The 19370-nt window shown below is 41.6% G+C and overlaps 1 long non-coding RNA gene across 1 annotated transcript in view; it reads right to left on the bottom strand.

Annotated features, from left to right (window-relative positions):
• LOC135111328 (uncharacterized) overlaps nucleotides 1-19370 on the bottom strand; it is a 68260-nt gene that overhangs the window by 18820 nt on the left and 30070 nt on the right. Inside the window, exon 2 of the long non-coding RNA XR_010273704.1 lies at nucleotides 5902-6041. This is a non-coding gene — a long non-coding RNA (uncharacterized LOC135111328). The remainder of the gene's footprint in view (nucleotides 1-5901; nucleotides 6042-19370) is intronic.

Below are 19370 nucleotides of genomic sequence, written 5' to 3'. Positions count from 1 at the left end.
CTCTCTCTCTCTCTCTCTCTCTCTCTTCCTACTATTCCTTTTCTTTTTTCTTCCTCTATCTGTTATTTATATTATTTTTTTATTCTCTCTTACTGTCCTTCCTTCAGTTTTTGCCCTCCCTCCTGCTCCTTTTCGTCCTTCCAGTTTTCTCCACTTTTCCTCCGCCTTTTCCTTCTTCCCTTATCAGCAGCCCCGCGAGCGAGCGACTCCCCCGCGACGTAATCTCATCGTCCTCATCTGAGACGATTTTCATTTTTCCGGCGACTGGAGACCGAGATGCAAAGAGGCGTGAGGTGCGAGGGGCGAGCTGGCTCATGCAAGGGGGATGTTGTGCTTGCAGAGAGAGAGAGAGAGAGAGAATGGGGGAGACATACAGATAGATAGATAGATAGATAATATATAACTACAAGAATTAATTCACAGTAGGATACCAACTAGAAAAAAAAGCATCATAAATAAAAGAAATTGGTCGAGAATAGTGTGAAAAGAAAGAATGATAATAGGGGAACGAGTAAAAATATTAAGAAAAATGGAAAATAGAAAGATAAGTGAAAAAAATATAAAAGAGAGAGAGAGAGAGAGAGAGAGAGAGAGAGAGAGAGAGAGAGAGAGAGAGAGAGAGGAAAATGACGACAGGAGGGGTGAAGGGAGAGGTACAAAAATTACTAGCACGGTCAGGAAACGCGAAGTGAGAGGGAGAGGCAAAAATAAGAAGAGGGAGGAGAGGGAATAGAATAATATAGTATTATAAAACAACCAAGGCAAAGGAGAGAGAGTGAGAGAGAGAGAGAGAGAGAGAGAGAGAGAGAGAGAGAGAGAGAGAGAGAGAGAGAGAGAGAGAGAGAGAGAGAGAGAGAGAGAATGAACGAACGCCCCCCTTAAAAAAAAAAAAAAGGAAAAGCAATATTAGGAGGAGGAGGAGGAGGAGGAGGAGGAAGAAAAAGAAGAAAGAAGTGATGGAGAACGAAAAGGAAAAGAAAAAAAGAGAACTACGAATGGAGAGGCGAGAAAATAGAGAAACACAAAGACTTAATGTTTGAGTTGAATGCAGGAAAAGGAATAAAGAAGAAGGAAAATAATGAGTGGCGAAAGGAACAAAAATATAAAAGGAGGAGGAGGAGGAGGAGGAGGAGGAGGAGGAGGAGGAGGAGGAGAAAAGGAGATTAATATAGGAGATGAATGTAGGAATGTTGTTGGGTCGCGTGGATTCTTGCGAGATTAGAAAGATTAGGGCGACTGATGAGAGAACAAAGTGGGGCATCTCTCTCTCTCTCTCTCTCTCTCTCTCTCTCTCTCTCTCTCTCTCTCTCTCTCTCCTGTCCCTCACGGCAAGTTAACAAACACATTTGGTGTGTGCGCGCGCACGCACACACTCACACACACACACACACACACACACACACACACACACACACACACACACACACACACACACACACACACTACCATCCATCCCGGTGCAATTCCTCCTCGTCCTCCTCCTCCTCCTCCTTCTCCTCCTCCTCCTCCTCCTCATGAAACAAGAAGTCACGTAGGGGTCAACAGGTCCAGTGCGGTCTCATCTTCCTTTGTGTTTCTTTGTGCTCTTCCTCTACCTGAAACGCGGTACCATTGCTGTTGTAGCTTGTCTAATCCTTCCTAGCCAAGCGAGACCTCACTAATGGTTGTTTACTATTACATGGAGTCCCTGTGACTGTCTCCCCCTTTGTTCCTCCAGCAGGCTATGGACACTAACTATTTCAAAACTCGCTACCGTATGTAGAAAGATAAGGAACATTTATACAACTGAACGAGTTCCTGCCATGGAGAGTTGATATGTAAAGACACTCATAATTTACAACTATATTTTCATAAAGTCTAGTGAACCAGTAGCAAATATTATGAACACATGAGCTACAGACATCCATTATAGAAAGCTGCATCTGTGCTCTCATCATAAGTCCAGTGTTATTTCAGCTTTCCAAATCAAAGGAATAGTTTTTTTTTTTCTTTCTAAATATAAGTAATACAGTTGTTCTCCTAAATCTAATAGTTGTATGTCGCATCATCACAACAGAACCTATCCGAACACTTAGCCAGACGTTGTTATGAGTGACAAGACTGAGCGAGGGCAGGACGTGCACGACGGCCAGTAATGTTCTCTTAAAGGCTTACATGTACACTTGATACCCTCCCGCCAGACGTCCACTAACTACGGTCCTCAATGTTCCGCCTCGCTTCGCTTCATATCCCCAGCCAGCTGCACTTAGATGGACGAGCGGCCTGGCGAGGTTCTGGCGGCACCTGACATTCCTACATAGAGGTAGCGGGGAGTCTGGTAGCTAACACTCTCTGCACTTCTTGTTATGTTCGGAACACTATTTTTTCATTACGATTATTTTCAAAGGCCACAGAGATGATTGGCCGGTTTATCAAGACTGTTTCCCCTGTTAATAATGTTAGATTTTTTTTTTTAATGTCACTAAAACCCTTAAAAGCCCGTGTAACTTCAGCTATAGGCTTTAGAAAAGCAGTGGAGGTGCGGCGTGAATGTGTTTCAGAATCAAGTCCTGTCACTTACATGTGCATATCTTTGACTGTCAGTAATTAGATCATTCATAAAAGCATTGATGTGGGATAAAGGTAAAAGATGTGCAGTAAAGTTAATACGCCCACCAAACTAAACAACAAGACAGTTTGGCATGGACGTAATTAATCAAACATTCCGCCCTAACTTGTGTCAGCCAGCTCGTGCTACCCCGCTGCTTGTTAACTGTTGGATGAGTGGCGACTGACAGTGAGCATGATCACAGTTGTGAGGGAACCCGCTGGGAACCTGTCAATAATTGCCGCGGTGGAGTAATGGTGGCGGGCGGCTCCCTGGGGTGTTGTGTAAGCTTTGATACCTTTTAGTGCTCTCATGGTCTATTTGAAGACCCGCGTGGACGACTGCGTCAGTACTCTGGAGATAAGTACTTATGGAAACTAATCACAGTGGTCAAACGATGAGTGACGTCATAACATCGCTGTGTGAAGAACGAAACTCCCTGGTCAGTGTAATAGGTTACTCGTAGGTTAGGTTGGGTACGTCCCGCAACACGTGAATGAATATACCGGAGATTTCAAATGGATGCTGAAACCTCCCACTCAAACTACACAAGAATACCATTACCGAGCGGACGACAAATGAACAACTAAACAGTGGACGAATAAATTCCCTGATATACACAAGTGGCACCATTACCATCGGAGAAGGAAACAAAATACTTCCTTCCTCGGCACGGTGCCACCAACCCTTCCCCGGCGGCTCGTGAGATGCCGGGCAAGACGAGTCCCTTTGTGCCGGGCTTTTCAGATTTTTTCCTCCCCATTCTTTGCCAGCAATTTGCGCCTCGCAAAGGAGCACGAGGAATACTGCTCTGATGGGTCATAAATCTCAGCAGAATGGTGGGGCTACGGAGTGTGTGATACAAAAGTCGCTCTCTCCTCTCTCTCTCTCCTCTCTCTCCGTCTCATCTCTCTCTCTCTCTCTCTCTCTCTCTCTCTCTCTCTCTCTCTTTTCGTAAGGTTTTTTAATTGACATATTTCCCACAAAAAGGGCACCGTAATTTACACCAATTTAGAGAGAGAGAGAGAGAGAGAGAGAGAGAGAGAGAGAGAGAGAGAGAGAGAGAGAGAGAGGGAGAGAGAGAGAGAGAGAGAGGGTCAAAACTTGGGTGCTGCTACTATTTTTTCTCGCCCTATTTTCTGAAGGTGTGTTAATTAAGGCAGGTTTGATAAATTAGTGGCGCGTTGCTGACTCTTTAATTCGAGTTTCTAAAGTGAGTGAACGGGGACGTGAAGAAAGGGAGACTCGAGGAGGAGGAGGAGGAGGAGAAACAAGGACAAAAAAGGAAGAAAGAGAACGAGAGGGAGCGTATATAAATGAAGAAAAATAAACACGTAAGTGACGCAAGGGTGCAAAGTAAAAAAAAAAAAAAAAAAAAGAGAAGAGGCAATAAAAGGTAGAAGGGTTTAAAAGGAAAACTGCAGGTACCTTTTTTTTTTCACTCACCTGTGGATGTGTGTCAGGTGAGGATGAAAAATACAAGTTGCCTTAATTGTGAAAAGTTATTATTATCCTGGATATGGAGTACGTGTACCTCTCCCTCTCTCCCTCCCTCTGTGTGTGTGTGTGTGTGTGTGTGTGTGTGTGTGTGTGTGTTGTGTGTGTGTGTGTGTGTGTGTGTGTGTGTGTGTGTGTGTGTGTGTGTGTGTGTGTGTGTGTGTGTGTGTGTGTGTGTGTGTGTGTGTGTGTGTGTGTGTGTGTGTGTGTGTGTGTGTGTGTGTCCCTGCGCTCACTTTATTGACCTTACCTCATTTTTTCTTTCTCTTCTCTCCTCTTCCACCTGTTTTGTCCTCCTCCTCCTCCTCCTCCTCCTCCTTCTCCTCGCTGTACCCTCTTTTGGCATGATTACTTTTCGTTACGGAGACAATTTAGAGGAAAAGTTAGTCAAGTTAGGTACAAGGGAGGGAGAGAAAAAGAGTGTAGCCTTCAAGGTGTAGTGTGTGTGTGTGTGTGTGTGTGTGTGTGTGTGTGTGTGTGTGTGTGTGTGTGTGTGTGTGTGTGTGTGTGTGTGTGTGTGTGTGTGTGTGTGTGTGTGTGTGTGTGGTGTGTGTGTGTGTGTGTGTGTGTGTGTGTGTGTGTGTGTGTGTGTGTGGCAATAAAGGTTAGATTTCCATGGAATCCTCAGGGGGGGAAAATCGATTCCTTAATTTGAGGGCAGTACATGCTTCGTTTCCATCATTCAGTTCCCTCCTCTCCCATACATCACCGTGCTTCATTACTCGCTCATGTTTACTGTGCTACCTTGTCAGTCCATCTCTCCTTCCTCTATGTACTTTCCCTTCCCTGATTTCTCCCTCTCCCTCTCGCTTTTAATTCCCAACTGGCCTTATCAACTCCTCTCTACCTTGATTTCCTTATTTTCATTCCTTTCTCACATTGCATTTCTCTATTTCTCCCCTTTCTATTTTTTAAAACGTCCATCTCTATTACATGTTTTCATTTTCTTACCTATCCGTTTACAAGGTCGTCACATCGAGATTCATATGGGGATGAGAGGATACTAGACTCTCTCTCTCTCTCTGTCTCTCTCTCTCTCTCTCTCTCTCTCTCTCTCTCTCTCTCTCTCTCTCTCTCTCTCTCTCTCTCTCTCTCTCTCTCTCTCTCTCTCTCTCTCTCTCTCTCTCTCTCTCTCTCTCTCTCTCTCTCTCACCAAATAAGAGATCTGTAGAGATTAGCTGTTCCCCTCACACTAACAAGCCAGATCTCTTCCCTAAGCATTACCTTCAAAGGATGGTTGGAAGGGCTGACTCTTGCAGCTCCTTGAAGGAATAGCGTAGCTTCCGTGTAAAAGCCGCCTAACACTTTGAAATACAAGGACTTAACATATGAGTACGCTCCGGCAGATTATACTCGTTGTTGGTCTTATTCTCAGTTCACGGGTTGGAGAAGCAGCAGATTAAAACTGTAAGATGTGGAGGTTTTTAATGAGGGCACGGTTTTTCTTCCTCACTTCTGATGCCGCGTGAAGCAGGAAATGCCATACTTTTGAGACGGTAGTGGTATTAAAAGGTACAATCAACCATGAATTCCTTGAAGCTAGTCACTTACGGTCCATCCTGACTTCCTTCATGTGTGTGTGTGTGTGTGTGTGTGTGTGTGTGTGTGTGTGTGTGTGTGTGTGTGTGTGTGTGTGGTGTGTGTTTACGTATACGAGTATAATCGTACATGAATAAAGAGATGAATAAATAAAACTAGCAATAACATAACAATAAATAACAATACAAAAAAAATTAAAGCAGAGAGAGAGAGAGAGAGAGAGAGAGAGAGAGAGAGAGAGAGAGAGAGAGAGAGAGAAATCTATGTAGTGTCCTCACCTCACCCTGCTCGGTCCATTTGGTGTCTTCACATGTGTGTCTCCCCCGGGCAGTTCTTCGGGACCCTGGCTATACAAACGTGCTCAAAGGACCTCTTCTCACTGCCTCCCTCCTATCCGGCAGCACCTTCGTCACCGTGCCTGCAGGTGAAAGGATGCACCTTCAGTCCCGCTGGTCACTAGGGCTTCCGACTCAAGAATTCTAAGGCAGCCAGGCACTCACTCGCGGCGCCATCTCGTCACCTCGCCAGCGCAAAAGTAGGCAGAGGAAAAGAAAATCTGGGAGTGTAAGAGGAGGCGGAGTGAAAGGAATAATGCAGAGAGGTTCCAGTGAGTGGTCTTTAGTTTGCATGGACGTAATGATCTTGTACAGCGTCTGGTTTTCTGAATATGTACAAGGTGAAGGTTTGCTTAGCTGAGTGTATATAGTGAAAATGGAAACTTGTCTATAGCAAAAAAGAAAAAAAAAAGTATACTTGGCTTGAGTTACATTAAATTTTACGTCGTTAATTAACTGTACTCCCTTGGTTTTGAGTGTATGCTGGTAATTAAACATTTCTTCTGACTATATAATTTGGTCGAGTGTTTTGAAATACGTCATATTCAGTAATGTGTCAAAGGCGCTAATTGAAAATATGGAAATCTGATCAATAGGTATGCCAGTAATAAATCCTTGAATATAAGATACATGTTATTTAGGCGAAGATTTCATACTTGTGGGCATTATAATATCTGATATTTAATGAGGGGGTATAAAAAATCAGGAAGTGCATATCCAAAAGCCTCACAAAGCCCACGTGCGGGTAAATCCTTCTAAACATGAATGAGATAAGCGGGAGAGGCGACAAGATGAAGCTAAACAAAGAACATACTCTATTAATACCTCTTGGCTTCATTAGTCTTCTTTCGGCTGCGGATCAACCTTCTACATCTTGGTCTTCTGTGTCTTCCTTAGTCACAGCAGTTACTAGCACGTCTTCTCTCACTGCAATGTGCAAGTGTGAAAACTGAAGAAAGCACCACGTCGTCACCGGTTCTTCGCTCTGGGATTCTTGCATTTTCAAGGTGAGATGAAGAGCACGTGTAAAAGTCATCGCTGATCTGATGGCCAAGAAAAATATTAGTCTCCTTTCCAAATAAATTTTATGTTCAGTTTCTGCAGAGACGCAGGAAACCTTAGAGACTTTCATCATAGAGACAATAAAGGACACAAAGGACTAAGAAATAAAAATTTCCAAAGCAAATAAATAAGAACATGGGAGAAATAAGCTGCAAACCCATTAATTTCCTCTTTGGGCACTGGCAACACCGTCGCAAAGTTCTTAATGCAGAGTAAAATCTGCAAGACCTCGCGTAATGCGTGCGCTTAAAAGTTAGTAAGTGCCACCACCCTTGAGGAGACCACAATTTCGGAGTATGCGTGAAAATTTTAGTCTTCTATGCTTTGAGCGTCATAGAAAACGTGTGGTTCCCCGAATCGAATGATGTAACTTTTGTATTATTTTTCCCAAAAATTTAAAAGGAAAACAAGGGCTTGTTCGGGGAAATTTAAATCCCCCATCATGTCAGCTGTTCACGTTTCCATTATGCAACTGTGTATTTTGTATGTTTACTATGGATATACAGTACCTGTCACTGACAATAGGTCAGTGTACAATTTCAAGAAAGGTGATATCCACTTCCTGTCAACTTCTGGTTTCTGCGTTTCACAGCACACTGTTGATGTACTGCACCACCAGGAGGAACTGAACAAAAGAAGCATTTTTTGCAAACAAACTCACCTCAAGATAGAAGAGGAAGGTGGAGGGAGGACAGAGATGATAGTTACAGTGCAGGAGGTCATTAACAACTGCAAAATGGGAGTGGTGACACAAATCTTTAACAGCTCGTATCTCAAATTATCTTCGTATGTCCTCCCAGAGTTAGTAACCGATTTTCATTTTGATTGTTTTTCTTCTGGAAAGAGAAACTTATAATGCAAAGAACTGTGGTTGAGAAATAGCAATCTGTGTAATGAAAAAAGTAAGTCTAAGGAAAGAATAAATACTTTTCTTATTTATTTTTTTATTTGCCAAAAAAAAAAAAAAAAACTTATGCCAAAAGGAAAAAAAGATGCATGACCACAGAGTTGTCAGAGAATCAAATGTTAAAGGACAAAATTTGTAAAGAAAAGCATGAAAATTTTATTCCAGTTTCCCTTATCCAAAAATTCTGACATTTTCCAAATATTAAAAATTAATGAAAAAATAAATAAAACTGCAAGCAAAACTAACAAAAATTGGGGAAACATTACACGTATGGCCACCTAACTTCTGTAGACGAAAATTACTAGTGGGGGATTCTGACAACCTTAAGTCGCGGCGGGAAGGTGAAGGGGGACGCTGTGAAAATGTTTTGAAGACTCAGGTGCTCAGGGTGGCAAGGGACGGCTCGGGTGGAGGGAAGAGGAGGAGGAAGGAACGCTTTGCGGGAAAATAAAATAACACGTTCCTAATACCGGAGGCTGGATGGAGGAAGGAAAGACTAGATGAAAGTTAAATCCACATTATTCATCACTGTGACGGCATACACCAGTGGCCAGCAAGGAGGAAGATAACGACGAAAATTAGAACAAAATTTAAAATATCACAAACCCGAAAAGACCACAAAGGGAGAAAAAAAACAATTGCAGGCTCAGATAAAAAAAAAAGTTGGAAAATAATAAGGGAAGATATTATTCCTTTAATTAAAGTTGAATGAAGGAAAAGTCAGATCTTTTTCTTAGCTGGAAGATGAGGATAAGGAAAGAACTGCGTCACACTGGAGTCCTGTAAAATTCATACATGGAAATAATTGAAAGACAAAGAGAAGAAAAATAATAATCTTTGTCTTAATAGTAATGATGTGGAGAGAGAGAGAGAGAGAGAGAGAGAGAGAGAGAGAGAGAGAGAGAGAGAGAGAGAGAGAGAGAGAGAGAGAGAGAGAGAGAATTATCACCACCAGTAAACAGAACCATACATTTATCTAATAATTTAAAGCTTGTTGTTAATTTCCTGTCCACCTCCTATTGACTTTCTTGGAATCTCTTATAAAATTCCATACCTGGGCGAATCACCATCATCATTACCACCATTCCCATCATTATCACTATTATAAGATACATAACAAAAGGTGATATAACAAATCCCTGAAGCAGAAAAATCAGTATTACACTAGAAGCAACGGAATGAAGTTTGATAGACTTTGAAATGAGACAGAAAGAAGTCGGTTCCCAAACACAAAGGTAAATGACGAATAGGTTCTTTAATCATGGTGTTAGTGCCGAGTCAAAAGGGAGTGTCAAAAGAAAATTGGAAAAATACAGTTAGATTTGAAATGAGACAGAAAGAAGTCGGTCGCCAAACAAAGGTATAAATGACTGTTTTGAAAAAGACTCTTTAATCTTGTTGTCAGTTATGAGTCAAAAGGGAGCGTCAAAAGAGAATTGGAAGGAAGTCAAAGATGATGAGAGGAGTGGATGGAATAATGGGAGGGTAATGCACATCTTATAAACAGACTACCACTTTTAGGCCTACTGGTTTCTTATCCCTTATTGTTCGTGTACAGGGCAGGCGAAAGTGGAGGAGGTTGATAGCGAACAGCGACTTAATACAGAGATGAACAAAGCCGAAGAAAGAAGAAAAAAAAAAAATTGTATGATGTAACGAGTATTTTCTTATCACCACCACCATCACCATCATCACCACCACCATCACCACCTGCCTCCCTCCACACCTCACGTTCTCGGCCGCAAGTCTAACGAGCGTTGTCTTCATTTTTCTTCCGCTGGTCTGAATTTCTCCACCAAGGAAGGAGTATTCCCTGCCTTTGTCTTTTATTCTCCCTTCCAGACCCGCGTGATCATTCCCACGGTGTTGTGTTCTCTCTCTCCTATACGCGCGTCACCTACAGTATGTTACCTGACGTGTCATGATAATACTCTCACACTCGCACTCCCATCCTAAAAATATACCAGTTCTTGTTATCAGTTCTCTTCATATATTACCTACATTGATTTTTAAGTCTTGTTGTTGCTCAGTTAGTCAGTCAGTCAGTCAGTCAGTCAGTCAGTCAGTTAATCAATCAGTCAGGGAGTTAGTCATTCAGTTAATCAGTCAGACAGTTAATCAACCAGTCAGTCACTCAGCAAGTTTGTCAGTTAATCAGTCAGCCAGTTAGTCAGTCAGCCAGTTAGTCAGTCAGCCAGTTAGTCAATCAGCCAGTTAGTCAGTCAGCCAGTTAGTCAATCAGCCAGTTAATCACTCAGTCAGTTAGTCAGTCAGCCAGTTAATCAGTCAGTCAGTAAATCAGTTAATCAGTCAGTCAGTCAGTCAATCAGTCAGTCAGTCAGTCAACTAATCACTTAACCATTCAGTTAGTCAATCAGTCAGTTGGTCAGGCAGTTAATTAGTCAAGACCCTCATACTACTCGCCCAATCTGTCTTGCAAGCTTCCCTGCCAGCCAAGCAGTTATTGGAAGGGAAGGAAGCACGAAGGAAAATGGAAAGAAAACGATAAAAGAACACAACTTTACTTAGAGAAAGGCACAAGAAGAATGATTAATTAAGGCAGAGCATGAAGTGCATGGGAAGGATGAGGTGGCGTTAGTGGTGAGTGGCTGTGATGTAACTTGGCAGGGCGAGGCGATATAGATGGATTGGGAGAGTGCTGGTGCTGGTAGTGGTGGTGGAGGTAGGGAATGAAATATGCAAGTGTGTGCTGGAGTGGAAATGCAAGCCCAGGTGAAGGTGATGAATGGAGCACAGCCAGGGGAAGCGGAGGGGCGGCGTCAGGAAACAACCTCTCATGAGATAAATGGGGGAACTTGTACCAACTAATTTGTGTGCACACTGTATGCACTTGCACCATCACCACCACCATAACCATCACCATCACCACCATCACCTAATCCTCCTCCTCTTTCTTCCCTTTTTCAACATCATCTTCCTTTTCTAGCTTTCATTCCTTACTTATTCAACCTTTTCCCTTCTTTTTCTCTTACTGTATGCTAGACAGTGTAGTCCCCACAAACAGCCCTGTGAGGACCAACAAGTCTGCCGATGTTTGCTCTTCCCTTGTGTTCCTTTGTGCCCATCTTTTTGTTATACCTTCCTCTAAAATGTCCGCTCCATTCTCCCTTTCCTCCATCTCCATTTGTACTTAATCTAACCCTTTTTCTTCCTCCTCCTCCTCCTCCTCTTCCTCCTCGCCATAAACACCCTGGTTCATCCTTTACCGCCCCTCCCCGTTCTCTCTCCCGTCCGTCCATCTGACTGGCGGTGGGAGGGGGCGGGGCTCGTCACAGGCTGCTAGAGAAGAGAAGGAGTCCTGATGGGTACACCAGAAGAATACTGAGAAACAAAAAAAGAAGAGTAGGAAGATGATCAAGACGAGGAAGAGGAGAATAATTAGAACCTCCTTGAATGGTAACGGCTGGGATGTCATGGTTTTGCTTCGGTGTCCTCAGATTTCATTTTTTTTTTTTTCTTTTTTTCTTTTTTTATATATTTCTTTTTTTTTTCTGGGTGATGGAAGACCTGAAAGTTGTTATTCGTTTCAAAGGAGTTTACGACACCTGTGTCTGCTTCCAATTCGTTTGTTTAATTTTCAAAGTTCTCGATGCATTTATCTACCTTTATTTCTCCTGCTTATTTATTTTTTTTTTTTTCTTCAGCTCCCACCGGTCTATTTTTCTTTTTTATATTAATTTACTTATTTATTTTCCTTCTTTTATTTAGCTTCTAGGTTATCGATTCACTAGTTTGGTTTTGTTCTTTATTTCTTTAGTTCTTTTTTTTCTTTTTAGTTATTATAATCATTTATTTATTTATTTTTACGGTTTTAAATTACCTATCGCCTCAAAGTTTTATGTATTGTTCTGACTCACTCCTTTATCAACATTTTACTCTCTCTCTCTCTCTCTCTCTCTCTCTCTCTCTCTCTCTCTCTCTCTCTCTCTCTCTCTCTCTCTCTCTCTCTCTCTCTCTCTCTCTCTCTCTCTCTCTCTCTCTCTCTCTCTCTCTCTCTCTCTCAAAAAAAGGAGGACAGGCAGGAACAGGGGCGGTGTCTCGTCTCTGTTGCCTTTAAAAACACACCTCGTTGATTGGGACTCTCACCGCAACCAAAACACAAGGATATTCTTCCCGTTGATCAAGGTGCAGAGGAGAGCACGTCAAGTGATATCCAGCTGGCCAGAGCGGATCCCAGTGATGGTGGTCGAGTGATACCAGAGAAAATTAACTTACTCTTTCTTCTCCGATCGGCACTGTCAAGAAAAAATAACTATAATCTCGCTACCCTCTGTTATTCTCTCTCTCTCTCTCTCTCTCTCTCTCTCTCTCTCTCTCTCTCTCTCTCTCTCTCTCTCTCTCTCTCTCTCTCTCTCTCTCTCTCTCTCTCTCTCTCCCCGAGGCAATGAGGCGTGTGTGTGACATCAAGCCGGTGCTCTACCTATCACAGTCGGGATCCAAGCACTTTGCTGATTACTCGATATAACAAGGCAGCATCGAAGTCCTTCTCTTGGACTTAAACTGGAGAAACCAAGACAAAGAAACGTTGATTTTCCTGGCATTACGTCAAGTTGGAATCCATGTGCACCTTTGCGATGACTTGAGAACTTGTTTTTCTATAAGGACACAATACAAAGACAGCAATTCCTTAACTGAGTATGAAATGGGGACATGAAGGCAAAGGAACGTAGTGTTTGCCGCAGAAATAACGTAGTAGTGTGTCAGGTTGGAATCCTTGCAGTACACTGAGGTTGTTTTCACCTTCTAAGACAAACTTAACTGAGTTTAAACGGAGGAAATTAAGGCGAAGAAACAATCGAATATGATATCTCTTTTATGTAGCTGTTTGCCCTTAAACAAATATAAATAGTTATCATAATGTTGGTTTGATTACTGAATACTGGCTTCATTGATGTGGAAAAGCGAGACAGACTTACTACAGGCAGCCACACCAAACCTACGAGATAACAATGAAATTATTCTTGTCGTTTGGTACAGGCAGAGAAAATAATGTGTGTCAATGTTTAATTAAAATTACTGAGAAGGATAGATGGAAAAATCTAGATACTCGTAGCTTTTAAGATTTCAATAGAAGACAAAAAAAAAAAAAAACTCCCCTCACCTTCTCTAAATAATTACAGAGCGCCAATGCAAATTTAATTATCTTTATGAACCAAGTACTAAGACCTTTACATAATCCTTTCACTTACTCAGGTCGATTAAGAAGCAATACCTAACAAAATCCTAACACCTGACAATGATACATTTTTCACTGCACGAATAACAAAAATGTCCCAACGAGAAATGTGGGGATATAACAAAAGCATCGAATGAAATTAAGAGCAACAAGCAATTCTATATTTCCGAACGGAGTAATGGAAAAATGGAACAAGACTTCAGTTTGCCTCCGTTACGCGATGCAATACGTGGCAGTGAAACAAAGGACCATAATAAAATAACCTCACTCGTTAGCAACCGTTTGATGTGTGGTACTGATACTGAACCAGAGTTAACGAACGTACACAGCTGACGACGTGTTCTTTAGTCTCCTTCCATTATTGTTTTTTTTTTTATATTTCTCACCGAATATTCACACTCTCCTTCCAATTCTTAAGAACGAAGGAAATAATGCAATAAGAAAATGTGGAGGGTATTAATGTTTGTAGCAGAAAGACTCACGGCATTTTATATTTGAGCAACAGATGTGTGTGTGTGTGCGTGCTTGTGTGGTGATTGTGAAGGTGGTGGTGGTGGTGGTGGTCTGTGCACGCCGGTGTCTCGTTCTCCAAGGAAACACCGGGGGCGCATTTTCTTTGTCACCTTTCTCTTTCTTTCTTTCTTTTCCCTGCTTGTGTCTTATTTTACGGCCCCCTCCTCTCTCTCTCTCTCTCTCTCTCTCTCTCTCTCTCTCTCTCTCTCTCTCTCATCATTCTTCATCCATAATCTTGGCAAAGCAAAACTACTTGTATTCCATCATTTTTATTCGTTTAAACATTATTAATTTCTCCTCCTCCTCCATCAATCTTTTAGTTAATCTCTCTCTCTCTCTCTCTCTCTCTCTCTCTCTCTCTCTCTCTCTCTCTCTCTCTCTCTCTCTCTCTCTCTCTCTCTCTCTCTCTCTCTCTCTCTCTCTCTCTCTCTCTCTCTCTCGTTTTTTTTTTCTTTTACTCTTGTCTTCTTCAACTTTCTATTGGTCTCGTATATCTTGCTTCCCACTATCTTTTGGGGAGCTTGCTAAAGTTTTCCCATTTTCCTTAACGTGTGGCTACAAGTTGGCGTATTCTTGGCTTCAGAACACCAGGTAATCGGAATATGTAACTAAGACTCGATAGGACCCTCGGGTGTGGCTACGACCAATTCAACCTCTCCACACTTTGTTAGGCTTTTCATTGCCACGCAAATCTTCCCCCTTTGAATACGTGTAACTTTTTAACCCTTTGGCTGTTATTTGGTACATCTTTCCCTAAATACTAATCATTCTGAGACATCTTTACTTGTTCTACAGCCACTTCTAGTCATTAAACTGAGTAGATATTGTAAAATCTATTCTTTTTGATGTCCTTCTTTCTTGTAGATGCTTATAAAGATTCCATGCGTTACTCCCGTTGCTGTTAAGTGTTTCATATCACATTGAAAGGGTTAACACACTACTTTTGGGATAAGTTCTCATAAAAAGTTCCTGCAGCGTAAAGAAAGACAAGGTTAATCTTCTGTCTCCTCTCTTTTCTCTCGTGTTCCTCCACGCCAATGATTTTTCCGGTGCTAGGAAGGTTAACGAGGGGATGAGTATAGCAGAAAAAAGGCTTAAATTATTCCTTGTTTATTTCTTGTCTTTGCCTGTTGACGTTGTTCAGTTTTGATATATCTTCTGTAAAAATAAAAGAAAAGAAAAAAAAAGAAAAAAGAAAGAATAAAGGGTCTGTATGTGAACGGTTTAGTAACGGAAATTAACAACTTGGACAAAAAGAGAAGAACAAAAAACGAGTCTCAAATAAAGGAAATTGACTCGAGTGGCGGAGTGATCTTCAGGGAATCAGGAATCAAGACGCCCCGTTGTGGAGAGGGAACCCTGCATCACGGGATTACTATGGACCGACAGAGGAAGAAAAAAAAATATTGATCTCTTTTACGAACAGAAAGGCTTAAATGATAACAACAGGTAGAGGAAACCTTACGTTCTCTGCTTGTTTGTTGTTTGTTTGTTTGTTTTGTTTGTTTGGATGGTTGTTTGGTTATTGTTTGGTTTTGTTGTTATTGTTATTATTCCTCTTACTATTATTCTTTACACAGACTCTTTTCTCTTTCTCTCTGGATTGCAGTTCCAATAATTTATCAATGTGGAAGCCACTCAAAGATTACAGAATATGTATTGCTACGTGGAATCACCTTTGTAGATAGGACGACTTGTTTTTAAGACCTGAGGGAGACACTACAGCCATACGTGTGCTCTCTTCAGGGAAGTAAAATGGTGTATCTGTAAATATGCTTTCTGGTTAATATCTATCTCATCATATACCTGTCTATCAACTGTTTATGCAGCCTATCAAGTGTCTGCGCAAGTGACTGGATTGATCGGCATTCGTGTGGCAGCTACGTCATGGCAACCTTAGATAAGATCACGTTTTGCAATTTCCTCACAGCGTTAGAATTTTTAGCTGCCACAGTATAATGGAAAAAGTTCCTCAAAATGACCACAATAAAATTTCGAATTAAATTAAAGTGATGCAATACATTTCTCGGTGAAACATATTCGTATTCAGTTGCAATGAACAAAAAAAAAAAATAGTGTGGTATTCAGCCACAAAATGGATATTCCTTAAGCTTAGTTCAGAAGTTCGCCACCAGATGACAGTGCAATCCTCACACTAGTTCAAAAATTTACTGAAAGACAAGAGTGATCTCATTCTAATAACTCCACTCACAATAGATGAATGAAGCAACTTCCATCCCGGCAATTCCAGTAAGGATTTCTATGGACGTAGGGATTATCACACCAGCAATTGTAATAACGATAAAAGTTCTTTGACAGAAGAGAGCAGAGCTTGTGATGTGACAGCAATATGAAGCAAGACCTGGTAAACACTAAGCTGTCCCTACAACCAATAAAAGCACCCTCCAATGAAATACAACTCTCACAACAGGAATCATACCGAGATTCGTAAAAAGGGCGGTGACATCCCCTGCCTCTGCAAGCAACGACCTATAATGGGCAGACAGACAGCCGACATTACCAGAACTTTCATAAAAATCACACGGTACACATTTGCACAATTTACCTCAAAGTCCGGGGGATCGTGAAATGATGAAGAACACTACTAGTTACACAACCACCCGTGTAAAGACGCGCTGGGAGGAAAAGTACACGTTGAAACAAGGCCGGGAAAGTCTGATAACGAGTATGTGTGTGGGCCGTAGTTGTTAAGGAAGCTAAGAGGTGCTCTACTGGGACGGTAATTCTTATTACTGAACCCGTCCTGCTTACCTGAAATTATTAGTACGTTGCTATCTTCCAAGGAGGAGGAGGAAGAGGGATAGGGATATGATGATGATAGTGAGGTTTATGATGGTGTTGAGGAGGAGGAGGAGGAGGAGGAGGAGGAGGAGGAGGAGGAGGAGGAAGACGAGCGTTCCTCACTAATTTACCTGTTTGCTGTTTTCACCGAGGTCGGTCACTTGGTAATCATTCTAATTGTTGATGGGTTCACGAAAACAATTTGTAGGTGATTTTTGTTTGCGGCTCTTCTGAACTAAAAACACATTACTTCTTCCGGAGTCTGGCACCTCAAGGTAACGCTTTCTGCTAAATAAATTCATGTTGGACACAAATTAGTTACAATGGTCTATGACAAGAAATATTCAGACGAAGTAACAAGCGCCATATTGTCATTAGCACTCCAAAAAAATCAATTAATGCATCCTCATTCGACCATTATCTTAAATTCTGATCCCCTTTTCACTGTATGTAAGTTACTTTGTCATTTTCTACTGTCGCATCTTTCCGACGTGCACCAGAATTCCAGGCCAGAGATCTCATCAATGAATGCTCATCACTGCAGATTCTCGGGAGGGATTACTGTTCCAAAGACACCATCACATTTCTGGTTTACCGTAAAATTCTCTTCGACGGACTGAGACACTGAGAGAAAACCTGACTTTCTTATTTAGGGATTGGCAATGTACGCTCTCGTCTTGTTTTGTGTCTATACATTCATTTACACTTTACCATGCTTAGCTGAAGGTTATTTAACGTCTCTTGAGTCACCTATATCTATATCACTAACGAAAATAACATCCCGGCTTTCCTACCCAATATCAGTCCAGGATTTCAGTACAAACGTAATCATGCAGGAACCTTTTACGCTTCTAAACTCATGGAAGCTTTGGCCACTGCATCGCACGCCTCGTATGATGAAAAACTGCTTTCTCCATGAACCTCACATCTCAGTAATGAATCCCCTCCGCTATCAGAGGCTTGTCTTCAACTACGGGAAGATGGAAGAGAAGGAGCAGGAAGAAGAAAGAGTACAAGGAGGGAGAAAAGATGGGGAAAAATTGGTGGTAATGATGATGGCGGTGATAATGGCGAAGGGGAAAAGATGGAGGAAGATGAGGAGGAGGAGAACGACGATGAAGATGAGGACAAGAACAATGACAATGAGAATGAAAATGGGATAGAACTGATAGGAAATGGTTACAAAACGAGGCACCTTGCTGACAACGTTGATTTACTGAGACCTTCAGTGACAGACACATGAACGATGAAAGAAAGCCTCTGTATGAACATGAAATAAAGAACCAGTCACACCCAACCCTGTTGATGGTAGTTTTGCTTTGCCGGAGGAGTGAGACTGAAGTACCCTGCGGTTGTACGAAGGCTACTCAGTGTATTGCCGCCTATCGACAGGTTGATGGCTGTCCCGCCTCTAACTGGTGCCCGGAGAGGAGGTAATTTGAAACTTGCACACTGAATCACGCTGCAGACCCGAACTGCCTTTTTTCTCTTCTCAATTGCAATCCATTCATCCTTCCTTCCTTCCTTCCTTCTTTTCTGCACAATATATTTTCTCTTCCTCCTCCTCCTCCTTTTTCTTACTCCTCCTTCTCCTCCGTCTTCTCCTTCATTCTCCTTCTCCTCTTCCTCGCAGGTAGTGAGAGCTGGAAGCCGTGCAGTGGGGTAATGTACTCCAGCTCAGACTTGACGGCAAGAGTAAGTAAGAGATCAAACAGTTGTGGTATAAAATTATAGGCTGCTGTTTGTTCGATATTAAAGAAAATAATAACGATGATCAAAAAGTATATTTATACAGGTCATCATGGAAAAAAAAGGAATGATCATAATGTATGTTTTTTTTTTCCGTAACAGACTCGAGAAAGAACCGTAGACGAGTATGAACTCAGGATCTCTAATCTTATTTTTTTGTGTAATATATTTTCATCAATAAGATAATTAAAGGATTGTTTTCCGTGGTTTCCTTGGCTGTGGTGTCTCTTATGGGTGTTCCGCGGTCGGAATTAGCACGAGTGTATCATGGGGTGAAGATACCGGCTCTGATTTTAGGTAAATGAGATGCTAAATAGGGTTTCCTCTCCCACACTGGTGGAGAAAACGGTAACTTTCGTCTCTGCCTGATTCTAGAGGAGAATTGTCCGTCCTTGCAGACAGCAGGTGCGCCACTTCGTAAAGGATGCAGTCCTCCTGCACCACGCTAACTCTATCACTTGGACTCCACTGGCTTCGTTTCTTCCGTTCTCACTTTTACAAATTAACTTGATATTTAAAAGTTTAACTGACGCTGACTTGCATACATAAAACACTATCGCTGGGATGAAGGGAAAGAAAGAAAGAAAGAAAGAAAGAAAGAAAGAAGGAAAGAAAAAAGAAGATGAAGAAGAAGAAAAAGAGGCCTGCTGCCTCTCACTTAAGACTGTTCAGAAACACTTCTGCACCGCATCTCACTATTTTGAAAAACCTGAAGATACACAGGTTTGTAAGAGTTTTTTTTTTTTTTTTTTTGTGGAGGGGTCTAGTGATAGAGTAACAATATTTCTACATTGCTAACAGAAAAGAGTTCATCATCCCTATGGCCTTTGAAAGTAGTCGTGATGAGAGAGCAAAACGTTTCAGAGTACTGGCCTTATTTAGATGTCACCGGTATGTGCGGGTTCAAAGGGGTGCATAAATGACGCATTTTTGTTTTGCTTTTTGTGAGTTCAAAAGACATAAAATATGGTACTAACGCATTTTACATATTTCCATATTAAAACATGATAATTCCACCAAATGAAATTATAATGCAGAATTTAAGCTTTGTAATTATTTTCTGTTTATTTTGCTTCGTTCTCATCACAGTATAATGTCATGGCACAATGATTTGGACATGATCTGCGTCAACAGGGACAAATAAATGGAAGTGTTGTGTGTGAACTATGCTGCTAACGTAAT

Source organism: Scylla paramamosain, chromosome 21 (assembly GCF_035594125.1).
Source record: "Scylla paramamosain isolate STU-SP2022 chromosome 21, ASM3559412v1, whole genome shotgun sequence".
In the NCBI taxonomy this organism is placed as follows: domain Eukaryota; kingdom Metazoa; phylum Arthropoda; class Malacostraca; order Decapoda; family Portunidae; genus Scylla; species Scylla paramamosain.
Note: the sequence above shows the minus strand (reverse complement) of the source record. Positions and strands in the feature narration are given on the sequence as shown.